The sequence below is a fragment of the Canis aureus genome, chromosome 10 (genome assembly GCF_053574225.1).
Source record: "Canis aureus isolate CA01 chromosome 10, VMU_Caureus_v.1.0, whole genome shotgun sequence".
In the NCBI taxonomy this organism is placed as follows: domain Eukaryota; kingdom Metazoa; phylum Chordata; class Mammalia; order Carnivora; family Canidae; genus Canis; species Canis aureus.
In genome coordinates this window covers 10,433,786-10,457,057 of record NC_135620.1, presented here as the reverse complement: position 1 = coordinate 10,457,057, position 23,272 = coordinate 10,433,786, and the positions used below count along the sequence as shown (strand labels likewise).

The 23,272-nt window shown below is 35.7% G+C and overlaps 1 protein-coding gene across 14 annotated transcripts in view; it reads right to left on the bottom strand.

Moving 5' to 3' along the window:
- LOC144321967 (uncharacterized) overlaps nt 1-23,272 on the bottom strand; it is a 381,290-nt gene that overhangs the window by 106,284 nt on the left and 251,734 nt on the right. The gene's annotated exons all lie outside the window — the stretch shown is intronic.

Sequence of the window (23,272 nt, the reverse complement as noted above, 5' to 3'; positions counted from 1 at the left end):
TGCATTCACTTTCTCTTACTTAAAACCAGGAGGACAAAGTCCCATTGCAAAAAGTTGTTGAACAGACAGATGACTAATTACCAAATATATAATCTTCGAACCCAACTGATCTCCAAGGGACTGTGCCTACCATCATATGAAATAGCCCTAGTCAATGCATATTCCTATATGTGGCCATGTTTGTCTGAAACTTTCTCTTTTTCTGTGAAAGACAAATTGTCCTAGATACTTGTTAAAATGGCAAGAGAATGTATTCAAGACTATTGAATAGGAGTGAGAGATTGAACTCAACTCTGCTAAAACACAAAAAAGAGATTATAAGCACCAGGGTGACCTAATGGAAAATTACTAGAAAACACCGGGAAAGAAATTAGTCCATATGATTAGGCATCTATGTTTCTTTAACACACACACACATATATACATAAAATTGTATTGGTTTTGTTGTAAAGAACCTATGTTGATTATGTTAACATATATGTATACATACACACATACATATATCCAATATACTCAGTGCAGCCATTGACATGAATGAGCTTTACTGCCCGCAGTTAGAACTAAAAGCCTGCTGGTGAGCAGAGCAATCTTTGAAGAAGATGCCAGCAATGCTCTGGTCATCTCTAGGTTTGAGATTCAGGATTGAAGAGAGAAGGCGATCATGTCAGTGGAATTAGAGTTTCCTTCTGACCTGTGCAGCAGACAAACGGAGAGGGACTCAATTTGCCTTTCTGGGTTCTCTAGGAGACATTTACATTTCCCTGAAAAATGTGGAGCGTGATGATTTCAGGTGTGGTGTTCTTTCTTGAGATTGCTTTGGCTTTTCAAAGTCTTACAAACTTTTAAATTATTGGCTCTATTTCTGTGAGAAATGACACGAAAATTTTGAGAGGGACTGTTTTGAGTATGTAGACCGCTGTGGGTGGTATGGTCATTTCAGCTATTTAATTCTTCTAATTAATCTCTTTGCATTTATTTGTGCCTTATTCAATTTCATCAGTGTCTTATAACCTTCATTGTAGGAGTCTGTCGCATCTTTGGTAAAACTTAAGTATTTTACTGTCTTGGTGATTCTAGCTAAAGTTTTGTCGATTTTGCTTATTTTTTAAAGAACCTGCTTAGTTTCATTGATCTTTTCGTCTTTTTAGTCATCAGGCTCCAAGTATTTATTTTATGTATTTCCACTCTGGCCTTTATTATTTCCTTATATCTACTAACTTAGGGCTTTGTTTATTCTTTCTAGAGTTCTTTGATGTATAAAGTTAGGTTGCTGGAGGTTTTTCTTGTTGATTGATGTAGCCATTCATCACTGTGGACTTTCCCATTAGAACTGCATTTGCTGTATTTGTAAATTTTGTTATGTTGTATTTTCCTTTTCATTTATCTCTGGTATTTTGATTTCTCTTTTGATTTCTTCATGGAGCCAGTAGTTGTAACAGCATGTTGTTTAATCTCCACATATTGTCAGTCTTCCAATTTCTTCTAATTAATTTCTAGTTTCATTCCACCGTGATCAGAAAAGATACTTAATGTGATTTCACTCCATTTAAAGTTAAAATTTGTTTTGCTGCCTAGTGATCTATTTTGGAAATTATTCTGTGTGTACTTAAGAACATGTATCTGTTGCTTTTGGATGGACTGTTCTCTATACAACTGTAAAGTCCATCTGGTCTTATATGTTCCTTTAAGGCCAATGTTTTCTTATGATTTTCTGTCTGGATGATCTATCCATTTATATAAGTAGAGTATTAAAGCCCCCTTCTATTATTATTTTGCTGTCCATTTCTTCTTCTAGGTCTGTAAATATGTGTTTTATATATTTCAGTGCTCCTATGTTAGGCACATAAATACTTAAAACTCTGTGTATTCAGAGGGAACCTAGGAGAGCCAAGCACTTATTACCATCAGGTGCCAAGTATTTCTTGGCATGGAAATTTTATCTTTGGGGTTGTCCATTCACCTTTGGAAAAGGGAGATCAGCTTCAAATTGCCCCAACCCCAGATTCATGCCAGAACATATTACACATTCACAAAGACTAGATAGACTTCTGTCTCCAAAACAGAAGTCAAGGAACCTCGTTGGATTAACCCTCAGTGGCTCAAACTTTAGAGACAGGAAAGGTTATTATTGGCTTCCAAGGAAGACTCATAAATTGGGCAATAGGAGATTGAGGGCAGCCCGGGTGGCTCAGCAGTTTAGCGCCGCCTTCAGTCCAAGGCGTGATCCTGGAGACCCAGGATCAAGTCCCACGTCAGGCTCCCTGCATGGAGCCTGCTACCCCTCTGCCTGTGTCTCTGCCCGCCCCCCTCTCTGTCTCTCATGAATAAATAAATAAAATCTTAAAAGAAATAGGAGATTGAGCTGGGGATTTAGACTCTAGAAAGCAGACAGTGGGTCTAGTTTTCTTCTGGCTTGGTATGTGAATGAACCTGGTGTTTGGACATGGACACCCTGATACAGACCCTTCCTTTCTTCATTTGACAGAGAGTGGCTGAGCATGTAAGTATAAGCTAAGGAAGTAAGGTGGATCTTACTCCCTGTTCAAGGATCTGAACCCGAAGAGCATCTCTACAGCAATTACCCATCAGGCCTCTGAGAGTGAAGCCTGCAACATAGTAATGAACCACATACTGACCATATTGTGAATCAACAGCTTGAAGTTTACAGCTATCTTTTTTGATGTCTGAAGGTTTTTAAAGATCTTATTTATTCATGAGACAGGCAGAGACATAGGCAGAGGGAGAAGCAGGATCCCTGTGGGGAGCCCAATGTGAGACTAGATCCCAGGACCCTGGGGACCATGACCTGAGCCAAAGGCAGATGCTCAACCATGGAGCTACCCAGGTGCCCCATGTCTGAAACTTCGAAGTAGGATTCCAAAAGTGACTAAAAGCCCTTTGTGTTTTATATCATTCTTGAAGATTCTCCTTAAAGCAAATCCATAGGTCAATTAGGGACAATAGCAATTAATTACAAATGAATTATAAATGAAAAAAACCTGTTTTTATTCCCGAGCTTATGAAGTGCATATTTCTGGATATCTATATCTATACTGAGTATCTTGGGTCTCCTCTATAGGTTTCTTGCCACTAATCAATTTTCATTATTCTATATATCAAAATACTTTTGGTTCTGACTTTTGATTATTTGCTCTTCTGCAGAATCTGATACCATGTTTGAACTTCTGCGCATTTCAAAATCAATTTTTAAGACTTGTTTAAGAAAAAGAGCATGAGTTGAGAGGGGAAGAAAGGGAGAGTCTCAAGCAGATTTGACATTGAATGTATAGCTCAAAGTAGGGCTTGATCTCACAATACTGAGATCACCACTAGAATGGAAAACAGCAGTTGGATGTTTAACCAACTGCACCACCCAGGCACCCTGTTGATTTTTTTTTTTAAACTAAAGAATGTTTATGTTCCTTAACATGACCTTCCAGTGGAATTTCATAATGTTTAGCTTCTTAAATCTTACTGGAAATACCAATCAGAATATTTTTACATGTGCATCATGTTCCTTACAACAACTGTGCCAAAGAAGGAAAAATTGTTATTCCTCGAATTCATCTTTAGGAAATATATTGTGGATATTCTGTTTGTTCCCCATCCTTGTAAAATTAATTAGGTGTTTGTCTATAATTGTTGTTTTTGATGGGTTTTCAAAGATCACAGTGTCCCTACATAAATCTTTTAGATACAAACAAATGGAGAACAGTTTAGACTACTTTTATTTTCTTGTCTCAGGTACCAATAAAAGGAGAGGAAATAAAAGGTGAAAAGGTATGTAGAGCAACAACCTTTTCTTCTGCTATCAAGAGATTCCTTCCCTGTACCAGCTTCAGCTGGCTTCAGTAAGCACTCACACTGTGGACCGTGCTTACCTGTCCTCATTCAAAATCAGCTTGGCCAGGGGCACCCGGATGGCTCAGTGTTTGAGTGCCTTTGGCACAGGTCGTGATCCTGGGGTCTCAGGATCAAGTCTCACATCAGGCTTCTCAAGGGAGACTGTTTCTCCCTTTGCTTGTGTCTCTCTCTCTCTCTGTGTCTCTTATGAATAAATAAAAATAAAATCAGCTTGGCCAGTTCCCTTATATACTACAAACCGAGGATTACTAGCTGTGTCCAGCTCTCACCTTCTGACTCTCCATCATCTGAAATACATCCCAGATGTCATGAAGGAGACAGTAACTCCAACATGCTCGGTAACCTTGGCCTGTTTTCATCCTCCTGCCACTAACCCTGAGGGGAGGATATTTCTGCTGACAGTTTGTATCTTCCACTTACTATAACAGAAGGCTTTTCCTTCACGTGAGGTGAAGCCCATTTCCCATGGCCTCATCTATGCTTTTCAAGTATTCCCTCTTCTTTACCTTATCTTCTAAGATTCTCTGAAGTGTCTTAAAAGTAAATAACCTTTTTTCTTTTCAGAAGTGACTTATTTTTCATTATGTTGATAATTCTTGGGTTCTTTGAGAAGTTGTGAGTTAATCACCATGAAACACATAAACTTGAGAAAGTGGCTTTATGAAGAATTATCAACAGAATATCAATAAAAAATTGTGGGGGGGAAGATTGGTTACTTAATCAGTCTAGGAGTAATGGGGAAAATTTGGATTTTTTATTTTGGAGAGAGAGGGGTGCTTAAGGAAAGGCACAACAGGATATGAAAGATGTTAAAAAATAAAATAAAAAAATTAAACCTCAGATCCATAAACAAAGAAAAATTAAAAATTTATGGTCTATTCTTCAGGGGTAGAATGGGCCAACCTTTTCCACTGAGGACATCTAAACACTGTCCTGCGTGGTATGGAAATATTTACAGCAGGTTTATTATTACTTTGTGGCATTTTTATTAAGAATTTTGTGTTTGTTTTTGATCAGCTATAAATACAAGAAAATCATCAGTGCAGACAAAGGCTGCAAAGGCCTTTTTTTGCGCTCATTTATTTCTCTCCTCATAGCTGAGCAGCATGGACATAATTGATCAGTTGTCAGGGATATTGAATTAGCCCTTTAATTTACCTATCTTTTTCATTCTGTAGTGATTACATTTTTTTCTTACAATTCTTCCATTACCCATCTGTTATGTCATACTCCCTATTTTTTCCATTAGAGTCCTTAGCATACTAATAATATTGGTTTTAAATTCATATTCTGGGGCATCTGGGTGGCTCAGTCACTGAAGCATCTAACTCTTAGTTTTGGCTCAGGACATGATCTCAGGGTCTTGAGATCAAGCCCTGATTAGGGCTTTGTTCTCAGCAGGGAGTCTGCTTGAGATTTTGTCTGTGCCTCTGCCTCTCCCCCTCCTCCCTGATCACTTGCTCTCTCTCTAAAATAAATATTTAAATTCATAATCTAATAAGTTCAACAACCCTGTTATATCATGATCTGGTTCTGCTGTTTGCTCTCTTCACCACATTTACCTTTTATTAGGTCTTGTAGTTTTGTTGTTAATAAGTTCAACAACCCTGTTATATCATGATCTGGTTCTGCTGTTTGCTCTCTTCACCACATTTACCTTTTATTAGGTCTTGTAGTTTTGTTGTTGATAGGTAAACATGATGCACTAGATAGGTTTTAGTAATGCAGTGGTAATATGTAGAGGAATGGAAAGCATTCTATATTCCTGTGATAAATCTCAGTCTTTTGGTTGGCTTCTGCCCCTGAACTGGGAATACAACCATTGCTTCTCAGTGCTCACCCACCTTAGGTTGATAGGACGGCCAGAGACAGCTAGAGTGTTTTTTGTTGTTGTTGTTTTGTTTTGTTTTTTTAAGATTTTATTTATTTATGAAAGAGAGAGAGAGAGAGAAAGGCAAAGAGAGAAGCAGGCTCCATGCAGGGAGCCTGACGTGGGACTCGATCCTGGATCTCCAGGATCACACCCTGGGCAGAAGGCAGCACCTTAACCGCTGAGCTACCCGGGCTGCCCCAGAGACAGCTAGAGTTGTGTCCCCCATCAGGTTCTGCTAAAGACCTTATTCCTAAGGGCAAACCTTGCTAAGAGGAACATTGTTCACTGGTATATTTTAAAATGATTGATTTCCCCCTCTTCCTGCTAGAATCAAGAGGAGACTTTTCTCTGATATTCTCTGTGAGAACCTGATTAAGCTTCTAGAGGTAAAAATCCAAACAGTATGCCTCCCTCAGTGAGTGGGAACCCTTGTTTATCTCACAGGCTCATCATTCACTAAACCTCCAAAGTTTTGTCTTTTAGAGTTAGGTTTTCCTACCCTCTGTACTGGTTATCACATACATTAATGCTAATGGGTCTATACTTACGTTGGGTCATCACAACGTAAGTTGTGATGGTCTGTATTCCCCTTTCTGTGCCACTAATTTTGGAAGAACTTTGCTTTCTTACTCCTTTGACAAGAAAAGCTGCTGATTTTTAGTTTATTAAAATTTTTGTTAGTTAGGACAGAGTAGAAATCCAAAGTCCTTTCTTTGTTAATTACAACTACATCCAATTTGTGGATATACTAGTACTACTTTGAATTGATATGTAAAGGTTACGGAAAGCCTCCCTGAAAATACTGGGTAAAAAAATTGTAGTGTGAATGAAGCTATAGAACATGAATTTGATTCATAATTATACATGTGAATGACGCTTAGTGCAAAATAGGACCTCCAACATGAATGAGCTGTTTATATAACAGTGTACTTATTGTGAAAGCAAAACAATGTATTTGTTCTTTTCATTTCTCCCTAAATGTATCTAAATAACTGAAACTGAGGAAACAATGATTTTTTTAGTGATTTTAAGAAAAAAAATTGCTTTGCAAATTATCATTTTCTCACACATCCTTATTTTTGTAATGCAGAGCAGATTAATGCTTTCCTATGCCAATGCAAGAGCATGTTTTAAATCTGATATCTTACTGTAGATGGCTTTCAAAACTGTTTTTTAACTTACATAGAATTGACATATAACATTATGCTGTATAGCTGAAGCTCATGATTGGATATTTGATTATATAGGAATATATATATAATGGAATAATAATAATTCTAGTTAATATGATTCACCATATAGTTAAAATATTTTTTCTTATGATAAAAATTTTATAATAAAATTTATTTTAAATCGACTCCCTTAGGAACTTTCAAATATTCAGTATAGTGTTAACATAAATTATATCTTCACGACTTATTTGATAACTCCAAGTCTGTATATTTAAACCCTGTTATTCCATTTCCCTCACCCCCACCTCTGACAACTACCGGTCTGTTCTCTGTATGCTTTATTTTGGGTATTTTGTTTCATTCCATAAATAAGTGAGATCATTCATTATTTATCTTTCTTTGACTTACTTCATTTAGCAGGATGCCCTCAACATTCATCCACCTTGTCACTGATGGCAAAATACTATGTTTTTATGGCTGAATAATATTCCGTTATATATATATCATGCCTATATATCTTATCATACATATGTCTATGTATAAATATATATGTATCTGTGTATATATATATATACACACATATATACACAATGATAAAATGTGATATATATATATATTTATACCTATTTGTCCAGTGATGGAAATTTAGGCTGTTTCCATATCATGGTTATTATACACTATATGTAATAGCATATATCTTTGGGGATATATTTACCATTTTACAGTAATCATTTTTGTTTAGGGAGGGGGTATTTTTTGTTTTGTTTACCACTCACTGATCACTTATTGATCAATTCCTATATACCAGGCATGTAACTATAAAACATTGACTCTGTCCACAAAAGCTCCGGCACAAGCAAACCACTGGATGGGATGGGGTGTTTGCTGTAGCTGTCAAGCAGAAGAAGCAAGGGGTAAAGGGGACCAAAAGGGCAATGCCTAAACCAAATTGCAGACATCCAAGAGAGCCAAGAGGACAGGGTCGGCAGACAGCTTGGGCAGGGAGGCCTCTGTGGCAGAGGCCCTACTGTGAGGCCAGCACATACTAAGGATATAGAGGGCACAGCCCAAGGGGCTCAGCTGCAAGGCAGGGCAGCTCTGACCCCTGCATTCCGACCATCCCCACAGGCACACCCCCAGCCCTGGAACCCTGACCTCTCAGCCCTGATGCCTGTGCTCCACAGCAAATGCCACAAGCAGCTGCTGAGAGAGAATCCTCAGCTGTTCCCATTTTCTTAAGGCAAGTACCTAGCAAAGAAATTCTTGGATCACAGGGTAGTTCCATTTTTAATTTTTTTAGAAACTTCCACGTTGTTTTCAACAGTGGCTGTACCACTTTGAATTCCTACCAACAGTGTGCTGGAGTTTCCTTTTCTGCTTAGCCTTGGTATTTGTTTTTTCAATAATAGCTTTTCTCAGAGGTATGGGACGGTAACACACTGGTTATGATTTGCAATTTCATGATAATTAGTGATGACGAGCACCCTTTATGTCCTTGCTGACAATTTCTAAGTTTTCTTGGGAAAAAAGGCCAATTCAGATCCTTTGCTTATTTTTCCAATCAATTCTTCTATGTTTTTGTTTTGTTTTGTTTTGTTTTTGCTATCACATCATACAAGTTCTTCATATATTGTGGGTATTAACCCCTTATCAGGTATATAATTCACACGTATATAGGCTTTTGTTTTATTGCATATTCACTTTGGTATACAACACTTTTTAGTTTGATCTAGTCCCACTTGTCTCAGTTGGTTATTTCTGCTGTGGTTGCCTTTGATTTGGTGTCCTATCCATAATACCTTTTCCGATAGCTATGGGAAGTAGCTGCCCATCTGGGTCATCTTCCAGGAGTACTATTTTCCAGTCTGACCTTCAAGCCTGCATCCATTTTAAATTGATGCTGATGTTTGGTGTAAGGAAATGGCCCAGTTTCATTCTGCTGCAGGTGACTGTTCTGTTTTCCCAACACCATTTGTTGAAGAGACCATCCTTTCCCAGTTGTGTGTTTTTGCCTTTGTCATCAATGAGTTGACCATAAACGTATGGGTTTATTTGTAAGCTCTCCATTCTGCTCCTTTCTTCTTTGTGTCTATTTTTATGTCAATACCCTACTGGTGTAATTAATACAGCTTTGTAATAATATGGTTTGAAATCAAGGCATGTGCAACCTCCAGCTCTGTTGTTCTTTTTCAAGAAGGCTTATTTGAACCCTTAATTCTATACAATATTTAGGATTTTTTTATTTCTGTGAAAAATGCCATTGAAATTTTGGTAGGGACTTCACTGAATCTCTGCATTGATTTGTGTACTATGGACATTTTAACCATATTAATTCTTCTAATCCATGAGCACAAAACATCTTTCCATTTATTTGTGTCATCTTCAGTTCCTTTCACCAGTGTCTTACGGCTTTCATGTATATGTCTTTTGCATCCTTAATGAAATGTGTTCCTAGATATTTTATTCTTTTGGGTAGAGTAATTAATGGAATTGTTTCCTTAATTTCTTTTTCTGATAGTGTTTTATGAGTATACAGAAATGTAACCATTTTTGCACAATGATTTTATATCTTTCAGCTATTCATTTGTTATTTCTAACAGTTTTGGTAGAGTGTTTAGGGTTTCCTATATGTGGTATTACATCGTATGCAAGTAGTAATACATCTTTCTTTCCAATTTGGATACCTTTTATTTCTTTTTTGCCTAATTGCTACCGCTAAGAACTACAACACAGGCCTACCCCAGAGATATTTTGAGTTTAGTTTCAGACCATTACAATAAAGCAAGTATCACAGTAAAGCAAGTCAAACAAACTTTAGTTTCTTAGTGCATGTAAAAGTTATTTGAGGGCTTCTGGGTGGCTCAGTCTGTTAAATGTCTGATTCTTAATTTTGGCTAACGGTCATGGTCTGAGGATCCTGGTATGAAGCCCTGCATTAGGCTCCATGTTCAATGGGGAGCCAGTCTGAGGATTCTCTCCCCACTCTGTCATACTTTCTCTCTCCCTCAAACAAATAAATACATCTTTTATTTAAAAAGTTAGGTTTAAAAAAAATAAAAATAATAAAAAATAAAAAACAAAAAAATAAAGTTAGGTTTGCAATATACTGATGTCTATTAAATCTGCAGTAGCATTATGCCTAAAAAAAGTGCATTCCTTGATTTAAAAAATAAACACTTTATAGCAAATAATGCTAATAAGCTTAATCTGAGCTGTCAGCAAGTTACAGTCACTGATCACAGACCACCCTGATAAAAACTAATAATGAAAGAGTTTGAAATATTGCAAAGATGGCAAAATATGACACAGAGACATAAAGCAAACACATGTTTGGAAAAAAATGGCACCAGCAGACTTGCTCAGTGGAGGGTTGCCAGAAACCTTCAATTTGTAAAAACTGCAATATCTGCCAGGCATAATAAAGTGCAGTGACATTAGGTGTGCCTATCTTGTATGAAAGGGGCAAAAGTGGGCATCCTAGTCCCTTTTTCCTATTGAGTATCACGTTAACTGTGTGCATGTTATACATGGCTTTTCTTATGGTGAGATACATTCTTTCTATATCTAATTTTTAAGTTTTTATCATGAACAGGTGTTCCATATTGTCAAATATTTTGTTGAGAGCGCTTATACTTCTTTCATCCTTTTAATGTGATGAATCATCTTGATTTGCAAATGCTGAGCCATTCTTGTATTCCAGTGATAAACCTCCCTTGATCATGGCAAATGTTTCTTTTAATGTGCTGAAACCTGTTTGCTAGCATTTTGTTTGTTTATTTTGCATTTATACTCATCAGTGCTATTGGCCATTAGTTTTCATGTCTGATAGTGTGCTTTTCTGGCTTTGTAAAAATGAGTTCAGAGTATTGCCTTCTCTTCAGTTTTCGCAAGAGTTTCAGAAATATTAGTATTAATTCTTTAAGTGTTTGGTCAAATTTCACCTGAGAAGCCATTTGGTTCTAAGGGGTTATTCCGTGGGAAGGTTTTGATTACTGATTCATTTTCTTTACCCATAATTGGTATATACATTTTCTTCTTCTTTCTATTCATTCTTGGTATTTTGTATGTTTCAAAGAATTTTTTATTTATTCGAGGTTGTCCAGTGTGTTGGCCTATATCTATTCATAGTAGTCTGTTATAATTGTTGGTATTTTTGTGGTATCAGCTATCTCATTTATCATTTAGTTGATTTGGATAGTCTAATTTTTCTTTGGGAATCTAGCTAAAGGTATGTCAGTTTTATTTATTTTTTCAAACTCTTAGTTTGGTTCATCCTTTCGACTGCTTTCCTGTTCTCTATTCCATTTGTATCTGCTCTTTTTTTTTTCTTCCTTATATTTCCTTTAGGTTTGGTGTATTCCTCTTTTTCTAGTTCCTTAAGGCATAGAGTTAGGCCATGTGGGATCTTCATGTAAGCATCTGTTGTTATAAACTTCCATGTTAGGAATGCTTTCACTGCTTGTTTTAAGTTCGTGTATGTTGTTATGCTGTTTTGGGGGTTGAAATAAACTTTATTTCCCCTTTATTTTCCTCTTCTATCCATTGGCTGTTCAGGAGAATGTTGTATAATGTCTATGTACTTGTGAATTTTCCAGTTTTCTTATTGTTTTCATACTGTGGTCTGAGAAAAGACTTGGAGAATTCAAGAAAGTAAGGCTTGTTTTGTGGCCTCAGATATGTTCCATTGTAGAAAGTGTTTCATGCATGCTTGCAAGGAAAGTATATTCTGTTGTCAGACTCCTGTGTATAAAGGTTTCACCCACAATCCAGAAGTTTGCACTAACCACAAAAAATCCAAATAGAATTATCACTTTTATAAAATGGTAATTAGGGGATCCCTGGGTGGCTCAGCGGTTTAGCACCTGCCTTTGACCCAGGGCGCGATCCTGGAGACCTCGGATCAAGTCCTAAGTCGGGCTCCCAGCGTGGAGCCTGCTTCTCCCTCTGCCTGTGTCTCTGCTGCTCTCTATGTCTATCATAAATAAATAAACAAACAAATAACTAAATACATAAATAAATAAAAGTAAGTAAGTAAGTAAAATCTATAAAAATAGTAATTACATCTTCACTTTATACCATTTCTGCTTATTAAAGGTTTCTTACTTTGGTGTGTGGGTCTTGGGAAGGGTTGGTATGTATTAGGTCAATTTGATGTACAGTGTTGTTAAAATCTTTTTTATCATCAATTCTCTATCTGGACTGTCTCTTCATCGTCAAGAGTAGAGTGTTAAAATCCCCTTACCATAGTGCTGTTTATTTCTCCTTTTTGCTCTGTTAGTTTTTGCTCTAGAGATTTAGGCTGTTCCAATTTTGCATGCACAGATATTTACAATTATTAGACCTTTAGGAATTTATCCTTTATCATTACACAATGATTATCATTTTCAGTTTAAAGTCTATTTGGTATGAGTGTAGCTACCCCTTTGCTGTTTTTATCTTGGTTGAAATATTTTTGTTTTTACCTTTACTTGAAATAGCTTTTTCCATCTCTTCACTTTCTGTCCTCGTATATCTTTAATGCTAATGTTAGGTTCTTTAGGCAGGATATCATTGCTTGTTGTTTTCTTATCCATTCAGTCATTCTGTCTTTTTGATTGAAGATTATATCTCTGTAGTAATTATTGTCTTGTACATCCATTAAAGCAGCAGATAAAAAGCAAAGAACATTTTGTGTTTTTATGTCTTTTCACATCAGTATACTTTCATTAACTTAACCATGTTCTTTTGTGAAATTGCTACCAGATTTTCCCTTGTGTTTATCATGAGGTTTACATTAAAATAAGTTAAAATTATACAACTCTATTTTAAGGTGATAATTTCAATACAGTTCTTAAACTTTTACTTCTCTTCCTCCATATATTTTAGGTTACTGATGTTACAATTTCCCCCATTTTTTTCTTGCATAACTAGTAAAAGACTATTGCAGTAATTTTTTAAATATTTACGTTAGAGATTGTGAGAGAAGCAAGTGAGGGGAGGGGCAGAGGGAGAGAATCTTCAAGTAGACTCCCCATAAGCACTGAGTCCAACACAAGGCTCAATCCAGCGACCCGTGAGATCATGAGCTGTGCTGAAACCAAGAGTCAGACCCTTAACCCACTAAGCCACCTAGGTGCCCCGGTAGTAATGTGCATGTTTATTACATTCACTTTTAACTTTTAAGTTAGACTAGAAAATTAATGGTGCACCACCAATACCATGTTAAAGAACATAAATCTATTTACCATCAAAAATGAGATTTATGCAATTTTCTTCTATTTTTACATTACTTATTTCTACTCAGATCTTTTTACAAGCTCTTGTAACAAGCAAATCTCATGTTAAGTTTGTTTGGAAATGTCTTTATTCCTTCTTTATTTCTGAAGGACAGCTTTACTCGGTACAGATTTGATTTTCTTATTCCATTTTCTCCTGGCCTGAACACTTGAAAAATTCCCCAATTCTTACTGGTTGTTACCTTGTTCTTTACTTCTCTATTTTGCTGCTTTTTAAATTATTTCTTGTACTTAGATTTTTGGCAATGTAATGCAATATGTCTCGGTATAGCCCTGTTGACTGCAACCTTTCAGCTACTTTAGGCCTCATAGATCTGAATGTTTAATTCTCCCCCTGGGTATGGAAAATTTTACGCCATTATTCTTTTAAATGTACCTTCTATCCTCTTCCCTTCTAGATTTTCTTTTTATTGTGTTTCATAGTTCCCTTGGGCTTTCTTTGTATTTTTGTTCTTCTGGATTGGATAATTTCAAATGTTCTATCTTCTAGTCACTGGTTCTTCTGCATGGTTGTATCTAAAGTTCTCTATTGAACATAAGATTTCTGTTTTTGTGTTGTTGCTTAGGGTTTCTGTTATCTTGTTATGTTCATGCAACTTTCCTAATTTCATTTCAGTTGTCCTGTGTTCCCCTGTAAGCTAGTCAAGCCCTTTCTGTATTCTTAACTCAAGCTGACCCACAACCCGAGTTCTGTGACTGAACAGGGTTACTGACTTTGCACTGCACACTGTTAGCACTTACTGTTCAGATCTTGCCTTGAGCATTGTTGGGTCATACAGCTTCCAGGTGTTGTTGCTAGCCCTCCGCTCAGATGGGGCCCAGAGCCAGGCTTTGTTGTGTGTGGCTTTGTTTTAATTCCATGTTTGGGAGGAGTCACTCTAGGGAACTCCCAAGTTTTCCAAGCAGGTCTTCCATCAGCAGGACCAGTAGCTACTCTCAGCTTCAAGTTAGGCTATGGATTAATTCCCTTTCCTAGACCCAGCAGGGGAACACTCCTCTACTTGTACTGGGAATGTCAGCTTTGCTTTCCCAACTCTCAACTGACAGTGTTTCAGGATGTAATCTCCTTGTACTTTTGGACACATGGGGTTAGGGGCTACTCTCCTTCAAAGTGAGAGCTATGGTTCACCTCTTCCCTGAGCAAGTAAGGTCTAGAGATAGAAAAATTACTTGTTTGAAAGCCCAAATCAGGTCAACCTACACCTTATCCAGCTCCTTGCTCATAGCATGACACCAATTGGTTCTTCAGATGAGCAAAACTGCTGGTTAAGATTGCTACTTTGGTTCTGCAGGTATAAACTGAGTCTGCCAGGATCTGAGGGGTGGTTGTTGCAAGCTCTTCCCCACCTTCACTGTCACAATCACATTCCAAATAGTTGAGTGCCATGAATTCCTATACAAACACTAGGAATAAGATCAAGTATTTGCTCCCATGAAGTGGCCCACAATACTAAGGGAGGGTGCTGGATGCATCCCCCACTCATGCTCTCTTTTCTGATGAAAGAACCGTAAGTTCAGGGGAGACCACTCAGTGGGGCTCTACAGCCTTGTGGAGGGGCAATGTAGTCAGTGTGTAGTTGCTTCTCTCACCCTTTTAATGAACGCTGTCATTAGACCAATGTTGAAGGCACAACTTTAAAGCTCAAATGAAAAGGCATTAATGAGGAAAAGGACAGCTTTTGAAAGCAAAAGTGTCACTGGAAAAGGTAAAGATATAGGAAAACTCTGAATAATTTAATGTTGTAGAGGTGGTGGATTAATCACTTGTAAACTTCATAAGTTAAAAGACCAAAGATGTAAAAGTGACTCTAATAATTAGCTAAGGGATATAGAAGATAAAAAGATGTAAAATGTGACGTAAATCATGGCAAGGGGAAGAAGAGTAAAAATTCAGAGGTTTAGAATGCATCAGGACTTCAGCTATTACCAACTTGACATGAGGCTTACATATAGCAGTCTTCTTTAACTACAAAGCAAAAATCCAAAAGATAATCTAAACATACACTACAAAAAATAATTAAATAACAAAAGAACAGGAGACGAATAGAGAACTACAGAAATAATGAGAATACACTAAACAAACTGGCATTAAGAACATCCCTATCAATAAATAGACTCATTTCTTCAATCAAGAACCATAGGGTAGCTAAATGTATATAAAAATACAATCCATCTAAATGCTCCTCAAAGGGATTGACCTCAGGTCTAAAGACAGACACAGACTCAAAGTATGGAAAAAAATGTGCTATCCACATGCACACCAAAAGAAAGATGGGGTAAACCAGACTATATAAACTTCAAAACAGAGACTAATCAAAGAAGGGAATTACATAATAATAAAGGAGAAAATCTAAGAAGTTGTAAATATTTATGTACCCAGAATAAGAGTAAATGACTCTATGAAGTAAATATTAACAGACCCTTGGGGAAAAACAGAATAAAATACACTAAGAGCAGGAGACTAACACTCCATTTTCATCAATGAAGTGATCATTCAGCCAGAAAATCAGTAATGAAACATCAGTCTTATGGGACATGTTAGACCAGATGTACTTAAATACAGCATTCCATCCAAAAGCAACAGAATATACAACCTTCTCAAGTACGTATGGATCATTGTCCAGATAGAACATGTTAGGCCACAAGTCTTGATTAAAATCATCAAACATAACTTTCAAAAACCAAAGTATGAAATAGAAATTACAAAGAAAAGAGTGAAAATTTTACCAATACATAACACTGAAGAAATATGCTAGCAAACTACAAATAAGTCCAAAAATACCTTGAAACAAATAAGATCTAAGAAGGCACTTCGAGGAGGGAAATTTATAATGATAAACACCTACATCAAGACACAAGGAAGATATCAAGGAACTAGAAAAAAAATAAATGACCTTCAAAGTTAATTGAAGAAAAGAAATAAAAATCAGAGTGAAAATAAACAGACAAGAGGTCATTAGAGCTAAGATACTAAACTGGCAAACCTTTAGCTAGACTCACCAAGACCAAAAGAAAGACTCAAAATGAAGCATGAAAGAGAAAAACTTAGAATTCTTTGTATTTCTGTGCTATGACTTTTAAGAGCCTACTATAAACAATTATGTGACAACAAAATGACAATAAAAAATAAATGAATAATATCCCAGAAACATGCAATCTACATAAACTACATCATGAAAATTGAATCTCCATCCTAAAAATCGTTCAGATTTTCTATCACTAATCAGAAACCTTGCAACAAACCAAAGGCCAGGGATATATGGCTTCACTGGTGAATTCTGCAAAATGCTAAAGAAGAATTCTCCATGCATCTCCACCTTTTCCCAAATTCCTTTTATAATGCCAGCATTACCCTGATACATAACCCAGAGAGGGATGGCCACCAGAAAAGAAAATTGCAGTCCAAATTCCTGATGAATATAGATGCAAAGATCATGAATAAATTAGTAACAAACCAAATTCAAGAAACATTAAAAGGCTTATAAACCATGATCAAATGTGATGTATTCCAGGGATACAAGGATTATTCAACATGTGCCTATCAATCATTGTGATACACCCCATTAACAAAATGAAGGATAAAAATCATGTGATTTTTCCAACAGATTCAGAAAAAAGCATTTCATAAAATTCAACAAATTTATAATAATAGCTCTAAACAAATGGGTATAGAAGGGATATATCTCAACATAATAAAGGCAACATAGGACAAGCCAATAGCTTAACATGATCCTCAGTGGTGAAAAGCTAAAAACAAGTATGCCAATTCTCACTATTTTTATTCAACTTAGCATTAGAAGTCTTATCCAGAGCAATTTCACAAGAAAAATAAGTAAGAGGCATCCAAATTGGGGGAAAAAAGTCTTAATGTCACTATTCGCAGATGGCATGTATTACCTATAGAAAACCCTAAAAACTCCACCAAAAAAACTATTAAAACTAATAAGCAAATTCAGTAAAGTTGCTGTTACAAAATCAATTCACAAAAACCTGTTATCTTTCTATACCATTATACTATCAGAAAGAAAAATTAATGAAACAACCTCAGGTATAAATGCATAATAAAGAACATAATACTTAGGAATAAATTTAACCAAAGGAAGTGAAACACTTGTATAATGGAAGCTTTAAGACATTGATGAAGGAAACTGAAAAACTAAATAATTAGAAAGATATTTTGTGTTTATGGCCCAGATGATTTAATGTTGCTCAAATGTCCCTACTACTTACAGGCATTTATAGATTCAACAATCTGCAATCCCCATCAAAATACCCAATGGCATCCTTCACAGAAATAAAAGAAAAACCCCAAAATTCATATGGAACCACAAAAGACCCTGAATAACCAGCGCAATCTTGAAATAGAAGAACCAAGCTGCAGGTACCACACTCTCCAATCTTAAACTATATTGAAAAACAATATTAATCAAAACAGACATACAGAGCAATGCAACAGAAGAGAGTCCAGAGATAAAACCATTGCACTTATAGTCGTTTCATTTATGACCAAGAGGTAAGAATATACAATGGGACAATGACAGTCTCTTCAACAAACAATGATGAAAAAAGTCCACAGCTATCTGCAAAAGAATCAAACTGGAATGCTATCTTAGACTATACAGAAAAATCAACTCAAAATGAATACAAAATTGAAGCTTAGTCAGCTCTTTGACACAGGTCTTGGCAATGCTTTGTTGGCTCCTACCCCAAAAGCCAACCCTGTAAAAGCATAAATAAAGGACAAGGACTATATCAAACTAAAATGCTTCTGCACTACCACAGGAATAAACCTAGATTAATCTCAAAAAAGTAACATTAAATTTAAAAAGCAGCAGAGGACTACATGCAATCTATCAGTTTAAGGTTTTCAAGAAACATATAGAAATCAACCACGTGCTCTTCAGGGGTAAATGCATATACATGAAATGTCCTAGGTACAGTAAGCACATTAACTGGAATATTAGAGCTGTCAGCAAGGATAGAGAAGAGATTAAGTAGAAGAGAGAGACTCAGATTTCTAACAATATTGAGGAAGTTACAATTTTCTGATTTTTCATTTTTAGATGCTACACATACTTTACAGATCTTCTGCATTTAACTACTTTATAATATGTATAAATATTAGATTTTACTTTTGTTTTCCATTAAATATTTCTAAGATACCTATATATTCATACAGAAAAGTCAAGCCCCTACTTTATTGGATTCAGAACCTAACAAACCTGTTCTAACTTTCAGTATGCATTATTTACCTTGTGCTTTCTTAACCCATGTCATTTCTGTGTCCCACCTCCATCCTCTGCACACATAATTTTACATCTATGTTAATTTCTCCTTGTCTTCAGAGCACACTACAGTATCTTTTGCATTTGGATTGTTGGAAATGGTGTTATATCTATCCTGAAAACTCTTTCCAATCCTCCTGTTACTCGCAACTTTTCGATTGCTCCCTTTCATCATGCCCTTTCATAAAACGCTGATAGGTATTCTTCCAAAGTACTCTGACAGTGCTCTGCAGTTATGTATATCACTGCATACTTTACTAATTCCCTCACACTGTGAGACAAACTTGAGTACCAAAATAAGACTGACACAAGGAAAGAAAACTGCAGGCCAATATCCCTCATGAACAAAGTTGCAAATATCCACAACAAACTATTAGCACACCACTTTCCACAATACATTAAAAGGATCATTCACTGAGTGGCTCAGTGGTTGAGTGTCTTGCCTTTGGTTCAGGGTATGATCCTGGCATCCTGGGATGGAGTCCCACATCGGGCTTGCATAGGAAACCTGCTTCTCTTTCTGCCTATGTCTCTGCCTCTCTATGGGTCTCTCATAAATAATAAAATCTTTAAAATAAATAAAAGGATCATTCACCAAGATCAAGTGTTTTTTTTCCCTCAAGATGCAAAGATATTTCAATATTTGCAAATCTTTAAATGTGATGCATCACATTAAAATAAAGGATATTAAAAAAAAAAAAACCTTGAGGACCAAGCCTGTATTGTGTTTTCTGTTATATACAAAAACTTTGCATACTGTCCACAAGTAGCATGTGGTTCATGTATGCTGTGTAATTAATATATGCATAGATTTTAAAATATTTTTTCTTAGTTCTTGAATTTTCAGTTCTTTTTCTTTTTTCTTTCTTTTTTTTTTAAATTACACAGTAGGTAGGATGATTTAATTCATGTTTCTGGGGAGTTTTGCAAATCCCATTATGTTTTCAAGTAGGCATTTCTCCAGGAATACATCCAGCATTATAGCTGTATTTTTTATTTTTATTTATTATACGGAATGCATAAAATGACCAAAGGAGAAAATTAATCTGAATTCCCAGAAAATAAAAGTTAAGAATAAACACTAATGTAAACCTAATATAGTAACAAATTTTCCATTGATGAATTTTCTGGTTTTCCACATTTTTGATGAATCAGGTACTATGGGAATCATGCTTCTGCCTCATGGAATCAGTAGTCATATATTTCAGTAGAGCTTCATTGAAGGGAGCCGTGGGGAAATCCTACTGATGTTAGTTCCCTTTTAAAGATCTTCTCAATTTGTTTCCATCATTTTTCACTACATTGTTGGACATTATAAGCCCTTCTGTGTTCTTTAGTGGGAAAGCAGTTATCTTGTTCCTCATTTTATCCTTTGACAGACTGTACATAATGAATACTTTCATCTTGCCACATAAATCAATCTTCAAGTTTCTTTAATCATTTCTGTCTAAATCTTCATTCAACTTTCTCCTAGCTCATGAATTTTTTATTATACAGTGCTCAAATTAAATTCAGAATTTAAAACATGGTTTTATAAGATTACTGTAGAATTTAGTTTCTTGGCATGGGTATGTATCAAACATTTTTAAAAGTCTCCCTAATATATGAAGACTTAGGGAAGGCAATTTAAAGAAAAAAATAAATTTTATCTCTGACTTCCCTTTTTATTGGTAGAAATACATTTTGATTTTTTCCCAACTGAAGTTTAAATGCATGTTTTCTCACATTGGTCATCGCTTCAAAAAATGAAACAGAAACAAAGAAATAAAGGAAATCTATCTGTTTATCACCAACTCACCACTAAATTACACTGAATGAGGTATGATATCTAAAAAACCAGCCTTAAAATTTTGAGGAAATGTTAAAAAGTAATGCCAACAGAGAAGTCCAAGGTCATACACTTTAAAGAACACAGAATATAGAATTATTCCAGAAAGTATACTAAAAAACTAAGCAGCAATTTAAAAAAAGGAGAGAGAAAGGAAAAGCAAAACTAGCCATAACAGACTTGAAAATGGGCAGATGTAACACCAACTTGTTACAGTCTCTAAGATGTCCAATTTTTACCCCCCACCAAAAATATACCCAAAGCAACAGTAAAGTATGCCACACACACTGAGAGAAAAGCATCCAATGTAAATGTTGAAGGAAACCAGATTTTGTGTTTAGCAAATACATATTTTTAAGTAAGCTATTTTAAACATTTTCAAAGAACTATAGAACAAAGTTAACAATGATGCCTTGGATAGAGAATATCAATAATGAAACTATTTATTAAAAAGAAATTCTGCATTTGATACATTAAGCAATTGGAATCAAAATTCCCTAGAGAGATTTAAATAGTTTTGGGCTGGCAAAAGAAACAATCTGTGAATGTGAAGACAAGTCATTAAGATTATCCCATGTAAAGAACAGGAAAAAAGAAAAAACAAACAGGTCTTCAAAGACTAACGGAACAGCATCAGATGTACAAAGAAATGTGTAATGGAAGTCCCAAAAGAAGGGAGGAAAGGAAAAAAAAAAGTACTTTTTAGTAAATAATGGATAAACCTCCCAAATTTCATGAAAAATATTAATCTATGTAAGACCTTAATTTACTCTAGATATAATAAATTTAAAGAAATTTCTCAATATAACTATGACCTAAATTTAAAAGTTGAAGAGAAAATCTTGAAAGCAGGAAGTAAAAAAGATTATGTACTAGTGATCCTCAATCAGATTCACAGCTAAATTCTCATCAAAAAGCCAGATGACAGTGAGGAGAGATCTCTAAAGAGTAGATTAAAAAGGCTGTCAACCAAGAACTATCAGCTAAACTATCCTTAAAGCACAATGGAGAAATTAAGATATTTCTAATTAAAAATATCACTAGCAGACTTGCTTATAAAAATAGCAAAAGAAATTCTTAAAGCTGAAAGGAAAAGATACTGCACAACTACTTGAATCCACATGAAGAAATAAAGAATACCAATAAACATAACTACATATATATTATGGAAGAGTGTAAATAAATTTGTAACACTTCACTTTTTATGTTATATTTTTAATTTTTTTGCCTTTGTATGTTTTAAAAGGCAACTGCATAAAGCAGTATTAGAAAAACAAGTTGTGTGGCTATAATATATAAAGTTGTCATTCATAGAGCAGTAATATTACAGAGGAGGGGTAAGAGAGCAGCATCTTTCAAGAAAAGTTTTTATATAGTACTGGCATAAATTAGAATATAAATTTAGACTGTTTTACACTAAGATGCTAATTGTAATTCCCAGGAATACCAATAAGAAAATAAGCCAAATCTGTAGTAGCATTGACATCAGCATAATGGCAGTGTCAGTCATTCATTACTTAGTTGTAAATGAAAAGGGAGAGAAGTCATTTAGAACCAAAAGTGCTTCTGCACAGTATACTGGAGCCCTGAGCAGAACTCTTCCCTACCTGTGCTATAGATAGTAGGTGGATAGGACCTTGATGGTCCTGCAGATTGAAGGGAGTCATAAGCCTGCTCACTCCCAGTTATTGCAGGTGGAGAAAAAGCCAAACTGGCAAGTGCAAAACAGAAAGAGTATGCAAGACCAAAGGAATCTGAGAATTCCCATCTAGCCTAATGGAAGAACCATGTGTCATTGCAATGCAATGAAAAGAAAGAGGTCAAGGATCTTATCCATACCCTGCTACCCAAGGTGGCAGTGCAACGTGCTGGGCTTTTGCTGGGGGTAAGCATGGTGACCCCTCTCATACAGGAAGTGAAAACCTAGTGGAGAGTGACTGACTGATGGTGGCACAAGCAGCATGATTTCTAGGGAAGGACCTCCATGACTACGGAGGGGAGAGAAAGGAAAGGATTAACAAAGGGCTGAGAAGGAACATGTTCCCTGTTGCCTGCTTCCAGCAGGAGTTTTGACCATGGAAATCTGGGAGTACTCCCACTTAAGGATCCTCATTCCATGCAGTGGGCATCCACAAAATTTCAGGTATTAAATCTATACCTCCTGCTGCTAACTATCTTTATTAAAACACATGTTCCACAATACAGCCCCAGAACCAACTCAGGTAAAGAGAAAGCAACAACTTGAGCTATAATGCCATCTTCTGAAAAATGAAAGAAGGATTTTTAATTGCTAGTCCAGAACTGTAACAAAGTAAATAACTAATAAAGGTTTGTTTTTTTTTTGTTTTTTTTTTTAACTAATAAAGGTTTGTACACTTAAAATGTAATGACAGAAACATTTCATCAAACACTATAAATGCTATAGTAATAGGATATCATAAAAAGACAATAATTCCCCAGCAAGCAAAACCAAAGGCATGCAATATTGTGATCTAACCCGATGAAGATTTCAAAATAACATGAAGATATTCAGTGTGCTACAAGAATACTCAGAAAGGCAATTTAATGAATTCAGTAATTTAATGAACAGAATGAGTTCTCTACCAAAGAGACTGAGAATTTTAAAAAAAGGAACCAGACAAAACCTGGAGCATATGCTTTTATTGAATTAGATTAAGAATGTATTAGTGTAAGAAATTGGGCAGATCAGATCAAAGAAAGAATTAGCAATCTGGAAGGTAAGAATTTAAAAATGAGAGCACAAGCTAAGATTTTCAAGAAGTCAAGAAACCGTACAAGCAAGAGTCATCAGTATTGATGAGAAAAATAAATATTTAAGAATAATTATTTTACCAGAAGGAGAAGAGAAAAAGAAGGAAGGAGAGTGTATTTAGAGAAATAACAGCTGAAAACTTCTCAAATGTGGGGAAAATAGTAGACATACAAGTCTAACAGAAACTAACAGAGCACTCTTT